At 41.5% G+C, this 27,737-nt stretch overlaps 2 gene segments (V, D, J or C); both read left to right on the top strand.

Moving 5' to 3' along the window:
• Positions 1-4,060: 4,060 nt before the first annotated feature.
• On the top strand, positions 4,061-13,579 carry LOC308130140 (Ig kappa-b4 chain C region-like). The segment is given in 4 exons: positions 4,061-4,100; positions 4,304-4,386; positions 12,079-12,208; positions 13,254-13,579.
• A 4,862-nt stretch (positions 13,580-18,441) lies between these two features.
• Positions 18,442-22,943, top strand: LOC308130141 (Ig lambda-2 chain C region-like). The segment is given in 3 exons: positions 18,442-18,454; positions 21,720-21,974; positions 22,870-22,943.
• Positions 22,944-27,737: the final 4,794 nt, after the last annotated feature.

A 27,737-nucleotide genomic window follows, 5' to 3' on the forward strand; every position in this document is an offset into this window, starting at 1 on the left:
AGGTAGAACGTTCTCCACTGGCTATGAGGACCTGGGCCTCCAGCCTTGTTCATCATGTAGGTTGGTTCTCCAGTGAGAGAGCTAGAACGTTCTCCACTGGCTATGAGGACCTGGGCCTCCAGCCTTGTTCATCATGGAGGTTGGTTCTCCAGTGAGAGAGGTAGAACGTTCTCCACTGGCTATGAGGACCTGGGCCTCCAGCCTTGTTCATCATGTAGGTTGGTTCTCCAGTGAGAGAGCTAGAACGTTCTCCACTGGCTATGAGGACCTGGGCCTCCAGCCTTGTTCATCATGGAGGTTGGTTCTCCAGTGAGAGAGCTAGAACGTTCTCTACTGGCTATGAGGACCTGGGCCTCCAGCCTTGTTCATCATGGAGGTTGGTTCTCCAGTGAGAGAGGTAGAACGTTCTCCACTGGCTATGAGGACCTGGGCCTCCAGCCTTGTTCATCATGTAGGTTGGTTCTCCAGTGAGAGAGCTAGAACGTTCTCCACTGGCTATGAGGACCTGGGCCTCCAGCCTTGTTCATCATGGAGGTTGGTTCTCCAGTGAGAGAGCTAGAACGTTCTCCACTGGCTATGAGGACCTGGGCCTCCAGCCTTGTTCATCATGGAGGTTGGTTCTCCAGTGAGAGAGCTAGAACGTTCTCCACTGGCTATGAGGACCTGGGCCTCCAGCCTTGTTCATCATGGAGGTTGGTTCTCCAGTGAGAGAGCTAGAACGTTCTCTACTGGCTATGAGGACCTGGGCCTCCAGCCTTGTGTGACCTGAGCCCATCAGGATGTTGGTGATGATGTGAAAAACACTGACAAGCTGCATGTAGATGGTTTCAAAAGACAGCACAGTTTGTTTCACTCACCTTGATCTGCTCTCTGGAAAACACAGTGAGGATCCTCCTCCTCCTTCAACAGCCTCAATGATCCTGCAGAGAAAAATACGTTGTGAAAACCAATGAAAAGACTTATTCTAACTTATCATATAAGTATATACATCCACAGCTGGATGACTCGTCCAGATGTTTGTGGGATTTTAAGGCACGACCAACATGCAGCAGCCTTTGCAAAGTTTGCACTGCATCCATTCCAGCATTTCTGTGTCTGGATTAAAAAATCCTGCAAAACAAGAGATGTATTCACAATATTTTTGTTTAATTTCATTTAAAATAGAAGATTCACTCTGAAAAAAGAACAAGTCAATCGTCATCATTTATATTTGTTAGAACTTTCTGTTCATTTTACTGTGTTGATTTCACTGCAGTGTTTACATTATTTATCTTTTTATACTTCTCTTAACTTATCATATTTATATATATATGTATATATATATATATATATATACACATACACACACACGTATATAAGATGTCCTGAGTGGACCAGACTGGTAAAATATTGCTATAATAACCTTTAAATTTATACTTCAAAGTTTTTCTTAGCTGTGGTCGCAGTGTATGTAATGACATTTTCTATATTATTGCAAGATCAAACAATTAGTACTACTTATTAGTTGTTATTATTCCCTCCTGAAGTAAAAGAGATAAACCATGAAATTGTCAATGTGATTCACACAAATGATTATATATATATTCTTTTACCATTTAAGGTTTCTCCAGACACAAATATTCTTGTGTATTTTAATAATAAGATATCATTGCTCTTACCATTGCAGATGTGTTCTAATATGATGAGCAGTGGCCAATATAGGGATGTCAAAAATGTGTCATTTAAGAAAGACTTGCTATTTTGTTTGGTGATTGTGTGATTGTGTTTTTCATGAGCAGTTTTGGAGGAGTCATGGATACAATAGTTGAGAGAACAAACTTGATTTGAACTCTTTGGTATTTAATAAAAGAGGAGTTCTACTAAAAGAAAAAAGAAAAACACAAAACAAAGAAGTTCCAATAACTGCAGGAAAAGACAGCAGCTGGTAACTGAATGAAAACCAGATACCGTTGATGGTGTTATAGGGGTACGGTCAGTAAACACAGAGATCACTGACATGTACACACATTTGTGTTTGAGCTCCATAATGTAACACCTTGCACAAGATTAGAAACTTTGTTTGAACTAAGTAGTGAATGTGTGGAGCTGAGCCCACGGTGAAGGCAGCAGAGACCCAGTGAGCAGTGGGACAACTTTTGTCTGAGCTTCCTGGATGATGCAACACAGGGCTCTCCGTACATACAAGGAGAGTCAGGATGGAAACAAACCAACAAAAAAACCCAGAAGCCACTCCTATCTTAAGTGAGCCTGAAGAAAAGCGTGTGGAAGTGGACACAGTGAAACCACTGCACACTGAACCACCACAGGGGGAAGCAGCACGCCGACCTCTGGCCATGGAAGAAGTCCTGGCTCCAGTGAGGCCGGCTGTGAAGGACCAGGTGAGGGATTCTGCAGCGTTCACATTGGAAACACACTGTGGTTCCATCTCAGCCAGCAGGATTTCACTCTAGCATTGAAAAATAACATTATGTTCTTCTATTCAATCTGGTTTGTTTTCTTCTGATCTCCTTTGATCTGCCATCAAGTTGTAAAACCAGCATCAAGGAGTTTATCCTCGCCTCTGTGTGCAGCTGCAGTCAATTGCAATTGAAGTGAAACTTTCAGCAGTTTGGATTTCCAGTTGCCATATAGATTTCCTTACATGATAAAACCTTATGAAGTGGAGATTTAAGATTGAGATGTATAAGGCTGGATTTTCACTTCATAAAAGTGAAATCACTCTTGTTCATAGTGAATCAACACAGAATGTGTCTGCAGGCGACTTGGTGCATCAACTGAAGGAGAAATGTGCCTCAGAGCAGGAACTCAGCAAAGCCGTTGCAGCTGAAAGCCCGGAAGAAGATTCTTGAAGCAAAGGTCAGGAATGTATACTATTAAAATAATATTAATATAATTCTGCTACTTTTATTTTCAAGAGTATTTGTTTCCTCCATAGGAACTGTCTTTACAGTCCAAGGATGATACAGTGGACAGAGTAAAGATGGAAGACACCCTGAAGAGGAGATTCTTTGGACTGTGGGTGATAATCCACGGAATTGTCACAAAGATGTTAAAGGCACGTATTAAACTAGCAGCTTCATCCAGTTAGGAGCCTTCCAGGTTGTGGTCAATCCAGCCGGGGAAGTTTCGATTTTCTTTTGGCTGTTCAGGTCCCCTCCGACCTCCTCAAATGACTTTCCACAGGGATGCAACCAAACCAAGACATGTAGCCTGATCCGTGTCAATCCCGAGTCCCCTCGCCACCACCAGTCCCGTGCGTAAAGATATGGTTCCAGACTTTTGTGGAGCAGCCTGCATTGTTGAGTGTCAGAAGTCAGACTGGAGCACGGAGTGTGTCCCACTGTGGATCAGCCTGAGAGGGCGTGTTAAAGGCTCCACCAAGCACCTCGCTGAAAAGTGACGATCAGTCATCGACGCGCACTCACAGTAAAGATGGTAGAACCTGAAAATAAATGGCACAAGGCGAGATGGAGATAGAAGAGGAGGCTACCCTTCAAACTCACAACAAGCGCGCTTTCTTTTAACCGCTGCAAAAATACTTGAATCATTTAAAGTCATTTCACCCCCACACACACTTGTACTTTTTTTGCCAGCTTGACGTATTTTCCAGGGACTCTTTTAGATTCTCTTAGTTTAGTTACAGATAATCGTTTTCCAGTCTGAGCTTCGCGCTGACTAAACTTTCCTTGCAAAGTTTTTCCAGGTGAGGAGCAGAGACACCTGAGACACAGTGCGTCCATCTGCCTGCAGGATCTCTGCTGTGGACACTGCGGCACTGACACTAATGGTGATACTGCCATCTAGTGGTGATGCTACAGCGTCGCCATGTTTGGACCGAGCGCACCAACCAAATATACTAATCATATACAGTATATCACCAAAGATAATACTGTGTGTGTGTGTGTGTGTGTGTGTGTGTGTGTGTGTGTGTGTGTGTGTGTGTGTGTGTGTGTGTGTGTGTGTGTGTGTGCGTGTGTTCATTGCTCCATAAAGCCATCATTTGGTGTCAAATTTAATGAGGAATACAACCAGTGTTTAGTAAAAGCCTAATATAGCGGTAATGCAAAGCAGATGGGTGATCATCAGTGTCTCTGCAGAGGGTGTGACCAGGAGCCTAACATAGCAATCTTCAGTCACTATTTGAAACATCACGTTTTTGAGGTACAACAAACGGAATCATTTTCTGCTTTGTTAATCAAAGCCTCATTTCACTGGTTCTGCCATATTGAACGTTCTCTGAGGTTTTGTCCTTGAACTTGACAGCCCCTTTTAAAGGACATGAAGTGTTGGATTGTGTCTGCAGGAACGTTCCAGTCCACGACGGTCAGCCCGTCCTCAGTTCGGAGAAGCAGGCTGGTGCTTCCGGAAGGAATCTTCGTCTCAATGGTACTTTCCTGTTCTGCTGTTGACGGCGGCAACAAACTGGCATATTTACACCGAAGACTCCAATTACATGAAGACTTGACAAGTAGTTTAGTGGGAGAAATAATTCAGGAATATTCAGTACTTTACCCTTTATCGGGCATTTATTGACAAACCTCAACCAGAGTGATATCTAAGGATATGTCAATTCTTCTCATTGTAAATGAAGCCTTGATGTACCATTCAGTCAGGTGAATTGACAGCAAGGAAAACATGAGGATAAAACACACCAGCAGCAGCATCTGTTGTTTAGTGTCACAATTTATTTAGGTATTTCACAATTGTCAGCAACCCACAATGACCTTCTCAGCGGTGTGGCTCTTCCAACCTCTGAATATTTACAGGACATCCACAAGCAGACATAAAAGAAGAAGAAAAAACACTTGCTGCAGACATCATGGTGGCAGGAGGCTCTGTTGGTGACATGATTATTTATGCCTTAAATAAGAGAAACAGAACAAAGTTAGTGATAAAGCAGGAAATAACTCTTCACACATCAATCAGGACAAAAAACACAGTCGCAGAGAACGAATAATCACTGATTTATCAATTTATTTAAAAAGTAAAATGTCTTTTTCTGAAGCTGGGAGAGCGAGGAAGACTTCCAGTCATAATGGTATACTGCACCCGAGGAGCCTCAGCTTGATGGAGTGCTTCTGAACTTTGGTATGGACATTTCCACACAGTTCGGATAATTCAATATCAGGTGTCTAAAAAGAAAAACACCCGACAGAAAAATAAGTCAAAGATCAATCATATGAGACTTTTGTAAATGTGCAGTTCAATCTGAGTTGAACTCACCAGGTCAGTTTGTGTTGTTTTGGCTGGTGTCTCAACCTCAGGAGTCCTCGGTGTCTTCATAGAGGAGACACTGGGACACGCTTCCTCACTGGGGGACACATTTGGGCTCGTAGCAAGTTTGTCCAGTCCGGTGGTGTTGTTGTTTTTGTTTTGAGGCTGCAGGAGAGAAGGAAAGGTCGCAGGCAAGTTACAGGAGCATAATATCAGTTCAACAGGATCACAACATTCCAGGTGACCTAAACACTAAAACTGTTTCATTAAAAGGTTGCTACTGTTGTTATACTCCAGAAGGACCTCCATTTTTAATTTTTTTTAAATTCATGTCCTATCCTTTTATGGGCAGTAATTCTAATTTCCCTACTTACAGCATTGTAGTGTTTGCTTATGTTCGTCTCTTTCCTTGAAATCTAATCTGTGAAATTCTTTTTTAAAGGCAGATGTGAAGCGAAATGCAATTTCAGTCCTCTGTATGTGTGGCACAGACTTAAACATTTAACTTTATTGACAAACATCTAAATTATTCATTGCACTATGTTGTACATTTAAAATTTCTCTCATAACCTTTAATAATTTTCTCATGTGAATACACTGATAAAAGGTTTCATCCCAGATAGATGCTTCCTATTAAGATGCCTGATTATAATTAATTAATTATTAGTCACATTTTAGTACAATATGATATGATTACTGGTGCAGTTCAGTGTCGGCACATTCGTCTCTTAACACACCAAAAGTTACTGCAGTAAGTTTTCACAAGGCAAGAAATGACACTTAATACACCAAAACAAGGAAGGAGGATAGAAAGAACAACTTAAGCTTTCATTGCTCCTAACTTAACCACAAAACTCCTCCTCCTCTCATTAACAGTGATAAACTACTGCTTCTTATTAGAGCAGGATGATCGTTTCTATAGAGACAACAAGGCAAATCTTTACCTGATGAGAAGACAATCCTCCTTCTGTTGACATACGAAAGACTGGAAAAAAGAAACGATAAATGTGCGTCTTTTCAGCGAAGGACTTCTTTTTGGCGTCATATCCGGCGAGTGGTTCCGCTACGCCACTTCTCAAGTGTTCATGTCGTCTACGTACCTCCTGCGTGTTCGGTCGGAACGTAACTTACTGTGGGTCGTAATTCCATACGTCACTTCCTGTATGTCGCTTATGTGAACGTCACTTCCTGTGCGGCATTTTGCGTCATTTCCGGTCACACATACACCTCGCACGATTTCAAGATGGCGGTGACCTGTAAATGAGTATGGTGGGTGACGAGAGGAGAGCATGGGGAGAGGAGAGCATGGGGAGAGGAGAGCACGTGGAGAGGAGAGCACGTGGAGAGGAGAGCATGGGGAGAGGAGAGCATGACGAGAGGAGAGCATGACGAGAGGAGAGCATGTGGAGAGGAGAGCAAGCGGAGAGGAGAGCACGTGGAGAGGAGAGCACGTGGAGAGGAGAGCACGTGGAGAGGAGAGCATGCGGAGAGGAGAGCATGTGGAGAGGAGAGCATGGGGAGAGGAGAGCATGTGGAGAGGAGAGCATGCGGAGAGGAGAGCATGTGGAGAGGACAGCAAGCGGAGAGGAGAGCACGTGGAGAGGAGAGCATGGGGAGAGGAGAGCATGCAGAGAGGAGAGCACCCGGAGAGGAGAGTACCCGGAGAGGAGAGCATGCAGAGAGGAGAGCATGGGGAGAGGAGAGCATGTGGAGAGGAGAGCATGCGGAGAGGAGAGCATGTGGAGAGGACAGCAAGCGGAGAGGAGAGCACGTGGAGAGGAGAGCATGGGGAGAGGAGAGCATGCAGAGAGGAGAGCACCCGGAGAGGAGAGTACCCGGAGAGGAGAGCATGCAGAGAGGAGAGCATGCAGAGAGGAGAGCACCCGGAGAGGAGAGTACCCGGAGAGGAGAGCATGCAGAGAGGAGAGCATGGGGAGAGGAGAGCATGCAGAGAGGAGAGCATGTGCAGTGAGTGATTCCAGTGTGACATAATCAAGTGCAATCCAACATGGCGCCACCAGCTTGTAAAGCAAACTTTTCTGACTACAGAGGGGAAAAACCAACAAACTAAACTAAACAAAGGGTAAATGAAGCTAAACTATAACGCTGGAAGAGGAAACCATAGAAGACCTTCAAGCATACTTGGACGAGAGCTACGACCGTCTGGTCATGTCGAAGACTCCCAGACGTCATCGTGGAAGAGGAGCCGTGCTGAAAGCTCCCCAACAGCAGCTCCTTCACCATCTAAACAGTTGGAGGACATCCTGGACAGCATCAACACCAAGCTGTCCAGCTTCCATGTCCGTCTCGCCCTGGTGGAGGAGCTCCACCGTGAATTCCAAGCTCTTCGGGAGTCGCTGGAATTCAGCCAACAACAGGTGGCGGATCTCACAGCAGAGAACCAGGGGCTGAGAGGTGAAGTGGACCTGCTGAACCAGGGACTGAAGGACTGACCCAGGAGAACAAGAAGATGAAGGACTCCATCCTGGACCTTAAAAGCAGGAGTATGCGGGACAACCTGGTCTTCGCGGGACTTCCAGAACGCCAGGAGGAAAACGCAGAAACATCGCTGTGAGGATTCATGCAGGAGCACCTGAAGCTAGTGATTGTGTTAGAATATTATTACATAAAGTTACCATATTTATGCTTAATTCACATTCATGCCAAATCATCTGAAGCGTTTAATCTTGTATTTTGAATACTTGCAGGAACACGCTGACCGAGACTGATAAAACAGGAGACCAACGTCCTGTCGAAACTGCCACACACATACTGAATGTTCCCACTTGTGCTTGTCTAGTGATTTTCCACTACGGTGCTTTCCTTTCACCTTTCTTCCACTCCCCAGCTTCGAACCGCTAATAAAAGAGAGGAAGTTGGAGAGAGTCTTCAGAGTGGGTTGGAGGTTGTGACTGAAGCACTCTCTTGTCCATTCTCCTCGCGAGTCAAAACAAACTTACCCTTGTTGTCTTGTTCTTTCTTGCAGATTTAATAAATGTCTATAGCCTAAACCTGACAGACGGCCAAATGAAGCTCCAATAAAGCTTCATGAACCACTTTCTATATTTCCTGACTCCACCAGATGGCGCTCTTGGTTTGCAGATCCAGTCTGAAAGACTGGCAATGAAGTGTTTTGTTGTTCAGACAGTGCCGTCTAGTGGATTTAGAAAATAAAGACAGTGGTGCATGAAGCTTTATTGAAGCTTCATTTGGTCATCACTATTAAAATGGAGAAAAACATGCAAGACGACCTAAAGAGGAGCTAAAATAATTAAATCAGCTCAAAGCTGTAATGTGACTTCCCACCACCACATGCTTGACATAGGATGGGTGAATGTGGATTAATAAAGTATGTCTTTCTTCCCAGTAATTAATAAGGGCGGGAAACAACATATTCTATAAGGGAAACAAAACATTTTTTACATATCATGATAATAACAATCCATTACATATCAGTCTGTTCATACAGAGCAAGCATGAGCTGCTTGGTGTTGCTGCTTTTGATCTTGTAACCAACCAGTGGTTCTCAACAGAGATCACAGGGGAAATCAAGGCTGCCTGCTCTGATGGAGTCAAAATCACTTCAACATGTGTCAAATGAAAATAATAAGTCACTGGCTGGAATTTGGTGCAGATCTTGGACCAGCTTGTGTGTTCATGAGGGTGTGGGGGTTTTCCACACGCCTCCTATATATTCCTCTTGTTGTTCTCTATAGTGTCGCAATATCCAGATGTGAAATACAAACTAAAAGTAGGGAAATTGTGTAATAGATTAATTCTTTGTTGTATAAAGGAAGGAATGCTGTGGATAATGTACCACTGGTGATACCTTTGAGTTAATCTAATTGACATTTCTTAGAGGAGATTTAAAAAAACAAACAGAATGACTCTAAGCGTAAGTCACTTGGTTTTGGCACCAGCCTCCATGAAGTGAAGCAGGATGCAGCGATGTTATAATTCAAATTAGAATGAATGAATGTGGTTCAGAGAAAATACAATTGTGAATGAAGTTAAAGCGCCACACTGAAGTGTAGTTGTTAGTGTCCTGGCCACGATGTTCCAAACATCACAAGGCTGCATGTTGGAGATCAGAATGGACATTTCCTTCCATATTTCATTCTCCTGAAATGGAAAAGTAGTGAAAAAGATACGCAAACAAAAACATAGTTAATATCTGAGTTTACCAACCCAAAGTGGACGGACCTTTCATTAACTCTGCTCCACATGAAATACAGCTCCGGTTTTCAAATCCTGATTCAACTGGAAATCAACATACAGCCTTTGTTTGAGAGCTTTGGGATTTTACATATATATTCTACTCAGGTAGCTTTTTTTTAGCACCACAGTGTCATTCTATGTCTGAGAAGAAAATGATTTTCTACATGCGAACATAGGTCCAATAACTGGCCTTCCTTCTTTTGGTTCCGTTGCTCTGTTGAATGTGTTGTTGGGTGGTCCGTCAGGAGAAGAAGTCTAGTGTAGTGGCTTTATGAGAGTCTGCTCTTGAGTGTGCTGCACTGTCGCACTGATCAGCATGGAGAAGGAGACAAAGTGCCTTGAAATTAGCAGTGGCAAGAGGGATTGAAATCAATGGTACTCAGACTGTATTGGAACATACTTGTGTGCGTGTGCATGCGCTGTACTATCGGGACCTGTGGGTCCGTCCAGCTGCTTCTGCTGTTCAAAAGGCTCCTGCTGGGTAAGATTCATACTCAAGCCTTTATTCATGGCTTCTGTCGGCCTTTTCCTGACTGTCGGCTGCTTCCAATCTCATTTCTTTTCTTCCTGTTGCATTGGTTTTGCAATCCCACCACTTCTCCACATTCTTTCTGCTACTTTAACGGACCATGACCGTAGTACTTTAGCATCTTTGTGTCCGTTGTCCCTTTTAGCCTCAGAATTGGCAGCAAAGTTAACATGAACATCTTCTTTTGTCCACTCCTGCTCCATTTTCATCAACTCACTAAACTCTTTATTTGACTCCATAAACCTCTCTAGTACTCTTTTCAATGCTCTTCCTCTTTCCTTACATTTTCCTCACCCCATATATGTCATTCTATACATTAACATGTCCCTGGTGTCCAGTGTTTCAGTTGAGTGAGTCATCAGTCTTCAGTGCTGCATAGCTCTTGATGTCAATAGTAGGCCTTCTGTGATTTTTTCTTCTTCCACGGACCGGTTCACACATTGTTTTATCCTAAAGTTGTAACTCCGTTTGCATAAAATAGCTGCTGGTTACTAGGTCCACACACTAACTACCGCTTGTTAGGACAGGTAGCGGGATGGAGGTGTGGCTATTTATAGAGTTGTAATAACCAGATCGAGTTTGCTCCATTCTTTGTGTTTTGTTTCTTTTTCTTTTGTTTCTTTTTTTTTATTTCATTTTCAATTTGGTTGGCGAGCTACTTATTTAGGGCTCGCGAGCTGCCTGTTGGAGACCCTTGATTTAGGGCAACAGGAGGCTGGAGCTAACCCCACTGGACATCTGGCACAAAGCAGTGTTCCACCCTGGAGAGGTGCTATCCCATGTCGAGAAATATGTGATCACATATTTGTTATTGAACTTGTTCATATTGTTTTAGAAACCGTATAAAAACCTGTAAATGGAGCATTTTTAATGTGAATGTATCTGTACAGTTTGGTTTTGGATGCAATCCCAAATGCTGCCAGTAGGGGGCTCCTGGGGACAGCAGATCTGTGTGTGTGTGTGTGTGTGTGTGTGTGTGTGTGTGTGTGTGTGTGTGTGTGTGTGTGTGTGTGTGTGTGTGTGTGTGTGTGTGTGTGTGTGTGTGTGTGTGTGTGTGTGTGTGTGTGTGTGTGTGTGTTCGTGCGTGTGTGTGTGTGTGTTGAGTGAAGTGTATCATTGTGCAACAGTCAGTTTCTGTTCAGTCTGACTGAAGGAGGTTTTTGTACGACGGTTTTTCACTGTGTGAACACACTCTGACTGTTGATTTCATGATAACTCTGACAGTAATAAACTGCAGCATCTTCAGCTTGAACTCTACTGATGGTCAGAGTGAAGTCAGAGTTTGATCCACTGCCTGTGAAACGATCTGGAGTTTCTGAATCTCGAGAGTCGGTCCAGTAAATTAACCTTTTAGGAGGTTGTCCATCTCTCTGTTGGTACCAGGCTAAATAGTGGTTACCACCACCATAATAAGCGTCCTCACTGGTCCTACATGTGATGGTGACGGAGGCTCCCAGAGCAGAGCTGACTGCTGCAGACTGAGTCACTGTGACCTGGCCTCTGGACTCTGAGGAAACACAGACAGAAACATAAAGCAGCCTCATGGTTTTGTGGGCTTCATTTCAGAGGGACGGATGTTCACAGAGGAGAGGAGTTTGATTCTCTGGACTTTACCTGTGAAGCAGCAGCAGAGGAGAGTCCAGACGAGGACGCAGATCACACTCATGTTTCTGATGAGGAGGATTTCTCTGTCTTCTGTTGTCATGAAGGACGGCTGTCAGTCATCCAGTCTTCAACCGTCAGGACTTTAAACTCTCCCAGAGCACTGGAGCATGGTGCTGCTGATGCAAAGTGGCTCTATGGAAATGTTCTGACTGACTCCAACAGGGACCTGGATCAATTTCTGCTCTCATTTTCACTCTTGACTCAAACTTTTATGACAATATTAGGAAAGAAATTGAAAATTTAAACATATATTTCTATTCTTTATATGTTTTTTAAATGTTTTTTTTTTCTGTCAATGTCGTTTATAAAAACATTTACATAGACATAATGGACAGAATAGAAAATAATCTTTAGAAAGAATATATGTAATATAAATATATGTATTTCAAGTAGACATTGCAGATGAAAGAATTGTTCTATTGTGTTCCGTTAGAATCAGGTGGTAAAAGTAGTTTTGGGGAGTTTGTTTGTTTCAGAATCAGAGAGGCGTCTCTCTACAGTCAGAGGTTTTTGTACAGCGGCTCAATGAGTTGGTATCACTGTGGTACACGTTCGGTGGAGGAACCAGACTGGATGTTGGAAGTAAGTTTATTCTCCTTTTAATACTGACAGTTACATATTTTAAATCCATTTCTTAAACCTTGTTTTGAATGATTTGCGATGAGAAAGAGGTTTTTTTAATAATAATTACTGTCGTGATCAATGTTTTAATCTCCATTGATTTCATGTAGTTTAGCTCAGCTGTGTTTCACTTAAATTTGATCACAGAGAAAAGTTATTGCCTATTAGTTAATAGTTTTAAAATTTAAACTGGATTAAAATCTCCTCAGGATTAAATGACAAAACAAAAGATATGATCAGTCTTTCAATGTGCTCAGTTAGAAACTGATGGCTGTGTAACACACTGTTTTCACTCTGCCATCTCATGTTGACGGTGTTTTTACACTGACCATTGTATTTATTGCCTTTTTTTGTGCACTGATCTGTCTTTGAGTTTTAGTCGCCATGTTCACTGTTTGAAATGTGTTTGTGTTGTAATGTGTGCCGGCTTCATTCTTCTTGTTTTATTGAGCGTCGCTTCATCACAGCTGGATTTATTCTCATTTCCCAATTCTGATTCTGTTCATACTTTACAATTCATGTTATTTTATAGTAAAATACAAATGCTGCTGATAAATGTTTGAAAATTATGAAAACCTCTTAATATAATTTTCAATTTTTTTTTTACATTTTGCTCCGAATAATTGAAAATATGAATATAGATTTGAAGTTCATGTTGTTAAAGTTTCCACTCATAAGTTATAAAGTGTAAACTTTCTGATAACTATGCAAATCAACAGTAACCGTTGAAACGTTGAGATATTCATCTTTCTGTTCCTTCCAGTGTAGTTTTGAGGTATTTCAGGCCAAAGTGTTGGATGATTGTCTCTGTGCTGATGTGCATGAGAGGCTTCTTAAAGGGAAGTGAAACAATGTGTGAGTGAGTGACTGCTGGAGCAGAAAAACCTTCTGACAGCAACTTCTTCCAGGACAAAATCAGCTCTCTGCCACTAAAGCTGTCCAGGTGTATGCTGCTCGATTGACAGCTGGGTGCTCCCTGTCCTCTAATTTGATTGGTGTCTCCTAGGTGATAGCCGCCCCACCCTGACGGTGCTGCCCCCCTCCAGAGAGGAGCTGCAGCAGGGGAAGGCCACGCTCATGTGCCTGGCCAACGAGGGCTTCCCCTCAGACTGGAGTCTGAGCTGGAAGGTGGACGACAGCAGCAGCAGCAGCTGGGAGCAGAGCAGGAGCCCCGCGGTGCTGCAGAAGGACGGCCTCTACAGCTGGAGCAGCACCCTGAGGCTCCCTGCAGACCAGTGGAGGAAGGTGGGCTCTGTGACCTGTGAGGCCACCCAGGGCTCCCAGACTCCCCTCAGAGAGACACTGAGGAGAGACCAGTGTTCCCAGTCCTGAGCGGACTCACTGGGACTCTCACCCTGATCTCACCTCTGTCATTCACCCTCTTTCACTTTCTTCCATCGTCAAACCAAACTGACTTCACCAGTATTCATCTTCTTTCATCATCATTGTTTTCAAGCTTTGAAAAAATAAAGACAGTTTTCATATCAAGTTTTTGGTCTTTCATTACTTTTTACAGCGATAAAATCATCAAAACACCTTCTTTACAGCAGAAATGTGACTTGATGGATATTCTCAGTATTCCACCTCTTGGTGCTGAATTACTTTTATATGAAACAGACTAAACACAGTCAGTCAGAGGAAGCTGTGCCCTTCATTCATCATGAACCAATGTGATTAATACAAATTCTGATTATTTTGATAGTTGATATTTTTATATATGAAGTGTCATCAAGTCTTAAAATGGTGATTTGACTTTGGTTAGTCGAGTGACTGAATTCTTAAGATAAAAAACATCATCATCAGCATAAATGTTGATTTTATGACTAGTTACTGCAGTAAATGAGCAATGTTGGACTTTCTGTCTCTTCCTGATGATATCAGGTTAATCAATACTCTGATGAATTACTGTGAATGTCCAGACTGTTCTGATTAAACATTTCAACTCTTTGTTTACTACAGAAGATTTTAGGAGACGTAGATGCAGAGTAAAGCTGATTAAAAGTAGAGTGATGTTTCAGGTACTTTCCTTTCATAAATAACCTAAAAATTCTTCAGTTAAACATGAAACTGAATAGAAAAATTTAAATTGTACATCTTAGCATGACTTATTTCCTTTTGCAACTGATAAAATCTAATCTTTTAGAGATGCTTTGATTTAGTCTGAAGATTTACCTAAATTATAATGTAAGAATTAAAAACCATCTGTTATTATTTAGAAAGTACCATATTCCACTTCAATTGAACTTTAATTCTATTTCGCCAAATTTGAGACAGTCATAACCAGGTCCTTCAACAGAGGGGGAAAAACACCACCACGTTGATAGAAGGTGAGAAAATGATAGTAGAGACAGAGAGAGACATGTGAGTGACATGATTTGGAGGACAGGGAGCCAGTGGAGGTTCAGGAGGACGGGGTGATGTGTTCACAGGAGTTCCATGGGTGAGCAGACGAGAAGCAGAGCTCTGGATACACCAACGTTTATTAAAGGACTTTTGAAGATGAGCCGAGGAGAATGTTGTTGCAGTCGTGGATTTGGGACGTGATGAATGAGTGGATGAGGGTTTCAGCAGCAGAGAAGGAAAGTGAGTTGTGAAGGTGGGCCATGATTTTGAAAGAAGGCGGTCCGAGTGATCTGGTTGATGTGTTGTTCAAAGGTGAGGTTGCTGTCTATAACAATAACTCCATGATTACTGGTGTGAGGTGATGGAGGCAGGTGGAGTTTCCAATGGTCAGGGTGAAGTCGTCAATGTGTTTTGTGGGGGTCTGATGATTATCATGTACGATTTGTCATAGTTTAGTCCAGGTGTCATGTTTTATCTATGATTTTATTTCACTGAGGCAGTTGGTCAGGGGGGAGCAGGTTGTTGGGGGGAAAGATTTGGTTGAAATGTAGATCTGTATATTGTCTGCATAGCAGTGGAAATTGAGATGTTGTTTATTTATGATATTGCCAAGAAGGAGGGTGTAGAGGATGAGTTCTGCAAGAGATTATCTGGTTTACGTCACTATTTCAGGTTTTAAAGTGTGCGTGCGTGTGTGTGTGTGTGTGTGTGTGTGTGTGTGTGTGTGTGTGTGTGTGTGTGTGTGTGTGTGTGTGTGTGTTCAGTGAAGTGTATCATTGTGCAACAGTCAGTTTCTGTTCAGTCTGACTGAAGGAGGTTTTTGTACGACGGTTTTTCACTGTGTGAACACACTCTGACTGTTGATAACATGATAACTCTGACAGTAATAAACTGCAGCATCTTCAGCTTGAACTCTACTGATGGTCAGAGTGAAGTCAGAGTTTGATCCACTGCCTGTGAAACGATCTGGAATCCCTGATGCTCGAGAGTCGGTCCAGTAAATTAACCTTTTAGGAGGTTGTCCATCTCTCTGTTGGTACCAGGCTAAATAGTGGTCAACACCATTATAATAAACGTCCTGACTGGTCCTACATGTGATGGTGACGGAGGCTCCCAGAGCAGAGCTGACTGCTGCAGACTGAGTCACTGTGACCTGGCCTCTGGACTCTGAGGAAACACAGACAGAAACATAAAGCAGCCTCATGGTTTTGTGGGCTTCATTTCAGAGGGACGGATGTTCACAGAGGAGAGGAGTTTGATTCTCTGGACTTTACCTGTGAAGCAGCAGCAGAGGAGAGTCCAGACGAGGACGCAGATCACACTCATGTTTCTGATGAGGAGGATTTCTCTGTCTTCTGTTGTCATGAAGGACGGCTGTCAGTCATCCAGTCTTCAACCGTCAGGACTTTAAACTCTCCCAGAGCACTGGAGCATGGTGCTGCTGATGCAAAGTGGCTCTATGGAAATGTTCTGACTGACTCCAACAGGGACCTGGATCAATTTCTGCTCTCATTTTCACTCTTGACTCAAACTTTTATGACAATATTAGGACGTTTTTCATGAATAATTTGCAAATCGTATTTTAGAAAATATTTCTTAGTATTTGGAATCTTGATATTTTAATCACTTTACGTGGAAAATAAATGATTTGGCATCTGAAGAAAACGTGATGAATGAATGTTTGGTGCTTCTGTTCATTATTTAAAGTTTGAAGGCTGAAGCACAAAGTTTGCTCTTTTTCTCTTTTGCAGTGAAACCAGTCTGTTCCATGGTTCACCAGTGAAGTCTCACTGTTGTCTTGGTTACGGTGTTCTGAGACGGATGTGAAACATTTCATAGCAGTTTCATTCAATCTTAGAACAAACTAGTGGAAGTGGAAGCTTCTTCAGCTGCAGTCTGCAGGAGGGAGTTTGACTTCCCAAAGGAAAGAGGAGGAGGACTTCCTGTCAGACTGGACTCTGACCTGTAGGATAAATTTCAATCTTTACTGTGATTCTTGATGTCAAGCTTTTAACAACCACAATCAATAATACTGATATTTTCTTGGACTTTTTCAATCCACACCTCAATGTATGAACAGAGGTTAAAAAGTCCCGTTTTATTTAAAGTCCTTTGATTGAAAAACACTTTATGCATATAAGTGGAAATATTTCAAGTTGGATTTCATTGGACAATTTGAAATGGAACGTGTTTGTGGCAGAGAGGTGATGAAGCCCCTGATGTGAATCAGCTGAGCTGCCTCACCTCTCTGCCCATAAAGGAGGAGGCGCCCGGACACACCAGGTGACAGACGGGAGTTAACACTGAGATGCAGGAGAGCCTCAAGGAGGTTGTCGGTCTGTGTGTGGGCGAGTTTTGTTTGGACTTACAAACTTTTTACTGTTCAAACAATATTAAATCATTATTCATTCAAATTCTGTTTGGTGACACATTGTGGGGTTTTTTCTTTAAGTTCTCTTTTTGTTTATTTTTAACCACCAACATCTACAGCCATTGTCATTCAATGTCATAATGAAGCATGGTTGTAAAAAGTCCAGCTGGTTTAGTTCATGTTGTCTTTCCAGGGAGTTAAATCTCTTTAGATCTGTGTCTTAAATCTACAATGTCTTCTATTTGGTGTAAAGTCTGTATCAGGAGCACACGACCTCATGATATTTTCTGCTTGTCTTAATCTACAGACCTTCACTATTTCCTGCCAGGACCTCAGACAACTCCCTGATATGGAGTCTTCTGGAATGTCCTGTTCTCCTTGGACTTTTCTGTGGCTCACTTGAAATGTTGTTGGAACTTCATTCATCATTGTAGATTCTATTTCCTTCCATGATGCTGTATGTTGGTGAACATAGACAGACTCCAGGTCTCAGTTGAGCTGCATGGTAGTTGTCCTGTAGGCAGGGAAGGCCCATTCCATCTTTTCTTTTCTTGAGTCTGAAAAGTCTTTATCCTGATTGAAGGTGGGGGGTCACAGTTAAACTGAATGCTTGAGTTTTATCAATGTCAACTTTTTAACCAGAAAAGTGGCCAAGTTCCTGGAGCAGTTTCATCAGTTTTAGAGTGTCTGTGTCGGTTGTGTTATACTTCTCAGTAAATCAACAGCCAATAGTGCCAGCTTTACAGTTTTTTATGAGTGTTTACACACTAAAATAAAAATGTCCACACAATATGCAAAATCTACTCCAAGAAGCAAAACACCTCCACAGATTTACACAACATGACACACAATGTCTGCTTCACTCTTTTTGCAAACCATTACACACAGTGATTTGTAAAACTCTACACACATTTTCACACCGTAGACACAGAGAAGGATTGTGAGCTTACTTCCTTGTCATTACAAAGCCTCAGATTGCCAATGACCACACTAATGAACATATTGGATAATCACATTCACCAGGTGTGGAAGCACACTTGTACTCATTTGAAACCGCAGCACTCAGGTGTGCTATAAGAGGAAGCAGGTGAGTTCACCTGTCTTCAACAAAAATGGAAGAAGCTAGAAGAAGAAGAAGAGTGAGGAATGTAATTGGACACAGGGCAATCACCAATGTGCCAGGGCAGCGAGGGGTAACGTCAGCCTTTGCGCTGCTATTCCACAACATGGGGTCCTCCACCACCATGCAAATGTGGGACCCTATAATGCAAATCTAGTACTTGCATTTCTTTACAGATGGCGCGAGATTGTCACAGCATTAAACCAAGTGAACCAGATGGTACATTGTCGTTTGGGACAGTGTCTCATTCCATCGGGCCGCTCTGGTCCAGAGTTGGTTCCATGAGCACCCTGAATTTGAAGCCTTATACCTTCCCCCATAGTCCCCCTTCCTGAATCCAATAGAAGTGTTTTCTTCAGCATGGCGGTGGAAGGTACACGACCTGCGGCCCCATGACCGTTTGCCCCTCATTCAGGCCATGGAACAGGCTTGTGATCATATCAAAGCAGCTTCTGTGGCAGGGTGGATTCGTCACACGAGGTGATTCTTCCAACGGTGCCTTGCCAATGAAGACATAGCCTGTGATGTGGATGAAATCTTATGGCCTGATCCAGCCAGACGGAGAGATGAATAGTTACAGTATTCTGCTGGCTTTTACAGTAGTTTTTCATCAGTTAAGTGTATGTACTTCATGCAGTGATTTTTATTTGTCTACAGATTTCATTTGTGTCATTGATTTCATTGTTGGTTGATTACTGTAACTGATTATGATAAGAAATACTGTAAGTATTGAAATAAACACTCTAAATATTCAGTCTACAGCATCAGTGTTGTGCAGTGCCTGGTAAGTTTATAGCAGGCCTATTTGTGTACATTCTCCCTATATCTCAAACTAATCATGAAGAATGTTGTGGGTTTTTTTGACATCTAAATCATCCCTTACATAACAATGTCTGGCCAAAAATCTAGTACATGCTATTCCCAATTTTTTTTTTTTTACAAATGTATTTTTTATTGATCACAGCAGTGTGAAACTGGCTGCAATAGTGTCTGATCGTTGAGAACTGTGTTGGTTAAATGAAAACTAATAACATTTTCACAAATATGTGTATATGTTTTGACTGAAGTGTGTCATTTTGCAAACAATCTAGGAATTATGCGAATTGAGTGTGGTGTTTTGATAATTGTGAGTCTATTTTGAAAAAAAGAACCCGGTTTTCAAAATTGCATGTAAACAATTGAAAAAAAGTGTAAATGGTGTTGAACTCTGCGCTCATGAGACCTGATATAAAATCTTACCACCAAGTATTTACATGTTGAAGCACCACTGCCTCTGGTGCACAAACATCTGATCTCAGTGAATGAATTCATAAGTTCACTTTATGTTCGAGATTTCTAAAGTGTGTGTGTGTGTGTGTGTGTGTGTGTGTGTGTGTGTGTGTGTGTGTGTGTGTGTGTGTGTGTGTGTGTGTGTGTGTGTGTGTGTGTGTGTGTGTGTGTGTGTTCAGTGAAGTGTATCATTGTGCAACAGTCAGTTTCTGTTCAGTCTGACTGAAGGAGGTTTTTGTACGACGGTTTTTCACTGTGTGAACACCTTCTGACTGTTGATAACATGAAGACTCTGACAGTAATAAACTGCAGCATCTTCAGCTTGAACTCTACTGATGGTCAGAGTGAAGTCAGAGTTTGATCCACTGCCTGTGAAACGATCTGGAATCCCTGATGCTCGAGAGTCGGTCCAGGAAATTAACATTTTAGGAGGTTGTCCATCTCTCTGTTGGTACCAGGCTAAATAGTGGTCACCACTACTGTCAACATAAGCGTCCTGACTGGTCCTACATGTGATGGTGACGGAGGCTCCCAGAGCAGAGCTGACTGCTGCAGACTGAGTCACTGTGACCTGGCCTCTGGACTCTGAGGAAACACAGACAGAAACATAAAGCAGCCTCATGGTTTTGTGGGCTTCATTTCAGAGGGACGGATGTTCACAGAGGAGAGGAGTTTGATTCTCTGGACTTTACCTGTGAAGCAGCAGCAGAGGAGAGTCCAGACGAGGACGCAGATCACACTCATGTTTCTGATGAGGAGGATTTCTCTGTCTTCTGTTGTCATGAAGGACGGCTGTCAGTCATCCAGTCTTCAACCGTCAGGACTTTAAACTCTCCCAGAGCACTGGAGCATGGTGCTGCTGATGCAAAGTGGCTCTATGGAAATGTTCTGACTGACTCCAACAGGGACCTGGATCAATTTCTGCTCTCATTTTCACTCTTGACTCAAACTTTTATGACAATATTAGGAAAGAAATTGAAAATTTAAACATATATTTCTATTCTTTATATGTTTTTTAAATGTTTTTTTTTTCTGTCAATGTCGTTTATAAAAACATTTACATAGACATAATGGACAGAATAGAAAATAATCTTTAGAAAGAATATATGTAATATAAATATATGTATTTCAAGTAGACATTGCAGATGAAAGAATTGTTCTATTGTGTTCCGTTAGAATCAGGTGGTAAAAGTAGTTTTGGGGAGTTTGTTTGTTTCAGAATCAGAGAGGCGTCTCTCTACAGTCAGAGGTTTTTGTACAGCGGCTCAATGAGTTGGTATCACTGTGGTACACGTTCGGTGGAGGAACCAGACTGGATGTTGGAAGTAAGTTTATTCTCCTTTTAATACTGACAGTTACATATTTTAAATCCATTTCTTAAACCTTGTTTTGAATGATTTGCGATGAGAAAGATGTTTTTTAATAATAATTACTGTCGTGATCAATGTTTTAATCTCCATTGATTTCATGTAGTTTAGCTCAGCTGTGTTTCACTTAAATTTGATCACAGAGAAAAGTTATTGCCTATTAGTTAATAGTTTTAAAATTTAAACTGGATTAAAATCTCCTCAGGATTAAATGACAAAACAAAAGATATGATCAGTCTTTCAATGTGCTCAGTTAGAAACTGATGGCTGTGTAACACACTGTTTTCACTCTGCCATCTCATGTTGACGGTGTTTTTACACTGACCCGTGTATTTATTGACTTTTTTTGTGCACTGGTCTGTCTTTGAGTTTTAGTCGACATGTTCACTGTTTGAAATGTGTTTGTGTTGTAATGTGTGCCGGCTTCATTCTTCTTGTTTTATTGAGCGTCGCTTCATCACAGCTGGATTTATTCTCATTTCCCAATTCTGATTCTGTTCATACTTTACAATTCATGTTATTTTATAGTAAAATAGAAAAGCTGCTGATAAATGTTTGAAAATTATGAAAACCTCTTAATATAATTTTCAATTTTTTTTTTACATTTTGCTCCGAATAATTGAAAATATGAATATAGATTTGAAGTTCATGTTGTTAAAGTTTCCACTCATAAGTTATAAAGTGTAAACTTTCTGATAACTATGCAAATCAACAGTAACCGTTGAAACGTTGAGATATTCATCTTTCTGTTCCTTCCAGTGTAGTTTTGAGGTATTTCAGGCCAAAGTGTTGGATGATTGTCTCTGTGCTGATGTGCATGAGAGGCTTCTTAAAGGGAAGTGAAACAATGTGTGAGTGAGTGACTGCTGGAGCAGAAAAACCTTCTGACAGCAACTTCTTCCAGGACAAAATCAGCTCTCTGCCACTAAAGCTGTCCAGGTGTGTGCTGCTCGATTGACAGCTGGGTGCTCCCTGTCCTCTAATTTGATTGGTGTCTCCTAGGTGATAGCCGCCCCACCCTGACGGTGCTGCCCCCCTCCAGAGAGGAGCTGCAGCAGGGGAAGGCCACGCTCATGTGCCTGGCCAACGAGGGCTTCCCCTCAGACTGGAGTCTGAGCTGGAAGGTGGACGACAGCAGCAGCAGCAGCTGGGAGCAGAGCAGGAGCCCCGCGGTGCTGCAGAAGGACGGCCTCTACAGCTGGAGCAGCACCCTGAGGCTCCCTGCAGACCAGTGGAGGAAGGTGGGCTCTGTGACCTGTGAGGCCACCCAGGGCTCCCAGACTCCCCTCAGAGAGACACTGAGGAGAGACCAGTGTTCCCAGTCCTGAGCGGACTCACTGGGACTCTCACCCTGATCTCACCTCTGTCATTCACCCTCTTTCACTTTCTTCCATCGTCAAACCAAACTGACTTCACCAGTATTCATCTTCTTTCATCATCATTGTTTTCAAGCTTTGAAAAAATAAAGACAGTTTTCATATCAAGTTTTTGGTCTTTCATTACTTTTTACAGCGATAAAATCATCAAAACACCTTCTTTACAGCAGAAATTTGACTTGATGGATATTCTCAGTATTCCACCTCTTGGTGCTGAATTACTTTTATATGAAACAGACTAAACACATTCAGTCAGAGGAAGCTGTGCCCTTCATTCATCATGAACCAATGTGATTTATACAAATTCTGATTATTTTGATAGTTGATATTTTTATATATGAAGTGTCATCAAGTCTCAAAATTGAACAAAACTTGACTTTTGCATAGTGAAGTTGTATTTGTGGAGGTTTAAGAGACTGCAGTTCTTTACGCTATGTTTCTATCAGCTTGTCAAATTTTATTCACACAGTTTCAGAGAGTTTTTCCTTCTGCACGTCAGCGTAAACACAACGGCTAGGAAGCCAACAAGATTTCTTCTTAACCTTGATTTCCTTCACTTTCCATTGCAGCATGTTGCTGAAGAAATCTGAACTTAAAGATCATTGAAGTGTTGATCAGTTTCTGCACCGACGTCTCTGTGCATTGAGATTCTTCCTCTATTTAACAGTGACCTTTCTCTGGGCCTGCACAGTTTAATTACAACAGAACCACATAGTGGTTTCATCTTCATATCAACCAAAGCTTTTGTGAAAAGAGACTTGTTTTCGCTCCCACAGGGCCGCTGCTCAGCTTTGACGTCCACGACGCCACAGTGGCGAAAGGCAAGGCGAGCTTTGTGAAACAGGTATGAGACCTGCAAAGAGGAAAGTGAAAACTAAAAGTGATGAATAACCAGTAGACGAGTGCGCTCAACATTAGACTGCTCTTTAGACAGGGCAGGTTTAAAAAGTCTTAAAAGTATTGAATTCACAAATTTGCAAATCTAGTTGCAGCGCCAATCTAATTCAGAGAATTAGAAAAAAATTAATATATATATATATATATATATACATATATATGTATATAAATTACAAATATAATGTATTATTGCTGTTGTTGTGTCTTTCAGCATCATTGATGTCTCTGGAATCCATTTTCACCATGCACTGTGAGGCCAAAAGCCTTTAATCTGAAGTTAAACCTGACTCTGACCAGGTTTAATTTTAATCTTGATTTAGACCTGGATTAGCTCAAAAAAGGAGATTATTTAACTCAAGACTAGAACAAGTCTGAGACTATTATAATCCATGTTTGAGAAAGCCATTTCAGTCAGTCCCAGTTTAAAATGTGATTTGGTCTAGAACAAAGCTTAATTCTTGTACGGGTCCACGTGTCTCTTAAACTCACATTGGATTTGACAATTTTCCATATTTAAGAGGCTGTAATGAGACATTGATATATCAGATTAGTTTACAGTGAAAAGGTCCAATTCAAGAAACCGGTTGACTTAGCTTACTTAGATTAGTTAAAAGTTGCAATGTACTTTTGAATGTTTCTCTTATGCAGGCTGATACACCCTATCCAACCATACAACTCATGGAGGATGACTAGAGGACTACGATCAGCAGAAGAGGCTTCAGTGTGGTGAAGTAGATGGAGTGTCGGTGTGTTAGTGCACCAGCCTTGATGAAGCTTTCATGACAGCTTCAATATGCATTTTGCTTTTAGCATTGCTTACCCACTGCACCTGAAAAATACAATGACCTCCCTTCAGAGGTGCATTGTGAGTAGTGATGACCAAATGAAGCTTCAATAAAGCTTCATGAACCACTGTCTTTATGTTCTAAATCCACTAGATGGCACTGTGTGATCAACAAATGCTTGAAAACACACTTCACTGCCAGTATTTCAGACTCGATCTGCAAACCAAGAACGCCATCTGGTGGAGTCAGGAAATATAGAAAGTGTTCATGAAGCTTTATTGGAGCTTCATTTGTCCATCACTAATTGTGAGTTCTGTGCAAGAAGGAGACAAACACCTTCCAGTAACTTTACTCAGAAAGATGAACCTCCTGTACAAGGTCATTATGCCTCAACTGCACTCGAAGGACATTTACTCTTATGAAGTTAATTCAACACATTGGACTTGCAATGAATCAAATGTCAGTATCACCTGTGGTTTAGCTGGTTTCCACTCATCTTTCTCTTGATTCCATTCCTTTAGAAAACATGTGTCCAGGAAGCATAGACACTTTGTATTTAGACTCTTGGTTAATAAAAATAACAGTCCAAGTGAAGACTCTGCCATACAGGAACATGTTTTGCCCCAAGATCAGCAAAGGCCAGAGACTGATCCCGGTGGTGGAGATCCTTAAAGAGTGGAGCCGACTTTAGATTAGAGGATTTTACACATATTCTGATTGGTCCTTAAATGCAGAGAGAAAACCCATTTACATTTGTCAGTCCAACAAGGTATTAGTGATGATGTCACATTTTCTTTCTTCAAAGAAAACTATGATTCATTTATCATCTTGAAAAAAGTGGATTATATATTTCAAGTGCCCTGAACTTCAGCAAGTTCTGCACTCATCTGATTTCTTTGATAAAGCTTTGAATGTTGTCTGTTCTCCACGCATGATTAAAGAACACTTGTAAGGCTAAGATGGACTATATTGAGCCTGTAAACGACACTTTGAGAGACTCTTCTGGAAAGAAAATGGGAAACTATTCACACGTTCCCATCTCTCAAGTTTTTGTGAAATATTGTTTCATCACACAATAAGGTTTAATCACAAGTGTGTGTGGAACAGAGCACAAAGTCTAATGCTACCTTGACAACATTTTTAGCTTCTGAAGGTTTTTCCAATCTCAGCAATTTTGTTGTTACTGTTTGACAACCCATTCAGAAATTCATCACAAATTCCAAGAAGATAGCTTTATTTTACACAAACGATAAGTCCAATTGAAATGTATTAGTTTGAACTTCGTATTGTGGGACATGAAAACAAGAGGCAAAAGTGTCCCAAGACACGAATCTATACATCGGGTTGAAGGAGCAATCAGACTTTTTCTTTTCTTCTCTTTCAAACCTGAAGATTACCAAATTTATATGGAAAGTGCCGAATCTGATGACACTACATTTCTCACAATTTTCACAAAATACAGTATCGAGGAGACGACGGTAGATTCTCCCACTGCGATTCTCTTAAAATGTCTGACCATTAATCCTTATTAAATCCTGCATGGTGGTACTCATATGACTTCACACCATCATCACTTTGGTTGATTATGTGCAAATGGCTTAACAACCTGTTGCAACAAGGATTTTCTGTGTACATCAATGCAAATGTCGGGTCGCTATATTCAGTTTGGGGTTTGACACATTTCATTATTTTCTGATGGATTCATGATCTCTGGCCATCACCTATCAAAAGATCTGTGATGAGCTGCTGCTGCTGCTGTTTGGTTCATTCAAGATCAACTGGTTCTGAAGGGTGGACACCTGAGCATTTACTGTCTTAGATATAAAACCACACTGATATTTTTTTTTTTTTGAAAGGAGGCCAGATCTCAACATGGGACTGGAGACCTTTTTCACTCTGAGGCCATAGTGCAAGCAACAGTGTGGCCCGAAGGGAAAAACACACATTATGAATGAGGAGCAGATGAAGGAAACGTCACTCTTCTGCTGCTTCTGTATGTTGGTAAGCCTGAATGAGTCCAGCAGCATTTGGCTTCACTGTTTTGGACATTAAATCATGAAGAGGGGGTCTGCAGCCTCTCTGGAGGAAAACACACTGGGAACCACCAGTCTATTACTTATAGATCCTCAATGCATTGACAATTCTGGCCACTTCTCACTAGGCTGCATGTCTAATAATCCAAAGTACACATGTGCTTTTCAGACAGAAAATATATTTGTGCTGCAAGTCTGTGCCAAATACTTCCTATTCCGATTAATTGAATATCCACAGTGAGTCCCACTTCACATTTTCCCTTGTTGCGATATTGATAAAGATTTAAAACCATCACAGAGTGAAAACATATTTTAAGAACAATATTCCTCACAAATGTTAAAAAAGGTCTAATATAATTTAGAGGTTACAAGCCAGGCCATGGGCAGCTTGTCGGATGCAAGGCATGCTGGGAAACAGAGGTCAATGTGAACATTGATTGAAACAATTCACGAGCTTCAAGTGATTGAACGGTTCGCTGGGCTCTGCAGTGAACTTTAACTGCACATTATGACTCATGACTTCAAGGAAGCCAAACGATCTTCTGCTTTCTACTTTACTCATTTTGTGAGGAAATGATTCCAGTGTGAGAATATTGTTTAATACATTCAGTTTCACTTTGTCCCCAGTTACTGGGAAGAACACAAGTTCATCAGAAATATGAGGTCAAATAGAAGCAGTGGGGCTTCAGAAGAAAAGATGATGTGGCTTCATTGTTTACAGGAGATCAGACCAATGGCTTCATCTGTGGAGGGAAAACAAAGCAGTGCAACGTTCTTACAGCACAAGTGAAGGAACAGAAGAATTAAAGTGATGACATTGTGGAAACGCTCCACACACGACATGGGCTTCAGGAGCTTCATTGGCTTTCAATGACAAACGTTATATCATGAAAATAAGAATCAAGAATGTCATCACACAAAATTCTTGGAATTTTTTTTAAATGCGATTCGTTTTCAGATGTCAGTGAGGACGGCGCGCCCCAGACGTCATGACCTGGCGTGCGTGTTGACGATGACGCCATCCTCCGGCAAGTTTTTGACGGGCAGGTCGCTCAGCACTCCGGTTCCATGGTCTGTGCTCTCGAAGCTGCTCTGCGGAGACTCTGGAGGAGGCTTGTACAGGATGCTGGCTACCAGGAAAAACAGCGTCCCCAGAACCTGCAGCAAAGGACCAAATGGAGGAAGAGTGTCAGAGTATCCAGAAAAACTGCACAGAAAAAGATTTTCAAGAATCCATGTAACAATTGAAAAAGTCAATAGCGACAATCAGAAGACTTTACAAGACAAGGCATGAATGAGTCAGTAAATCAATGTTTTTCATATTTCTTAAGATAGCTGTCACAATTTCTTGCCACCTAACTAGATCATGATAATGAAACAAGCTCATAGACACAAGATAAACACCAAAACAGGTCCAAAACCTCTCAAAAACAACAAAAACAAAAAACACCCTGAATAACAGGGGTGTCAAACACATTTGAGTTCAACAGTTCCTATGGAAAATGACAACAATCTCAACAGATAGATAGATAGATAGATAGATAGATAGATAGATAGATAGATAGATAGATAGATAGATAGATAGATAGATAGATAGATAGATAGATAGATAGATAGATAGATAGATAGGTCAAATACATACATACATACATACATACATACATACATACATACATACATACATACATACATACATACATACATACATACATACATACATACATACATACATACATATATACATGTTTTTTTGGGGGGAAATGGTGAATATAGCACTGCTCGCCCTGTCAAATTATTTTTCTTTTCTTTCTAATAATTAAAAAGTGATTCTGAAATCTGTGTCTGGAATCAATTAGTGACTTTAGCAACTATATCCATAAGATGACTGTGGATCTTAAATCTCCTATGTCCTCTAAACGCACCACAGCT

Source organism: Blennius ocellaris, assembly GCF_963422515.1.
Source record: "Blennius ocellaris genome assembly, chromosome: 5".
NCBI lineage: Eukaryota > Metazoa > Chordata > Actinopteri > Blenniiformes > Blenniidae > Blennius > Blennius ocellaris.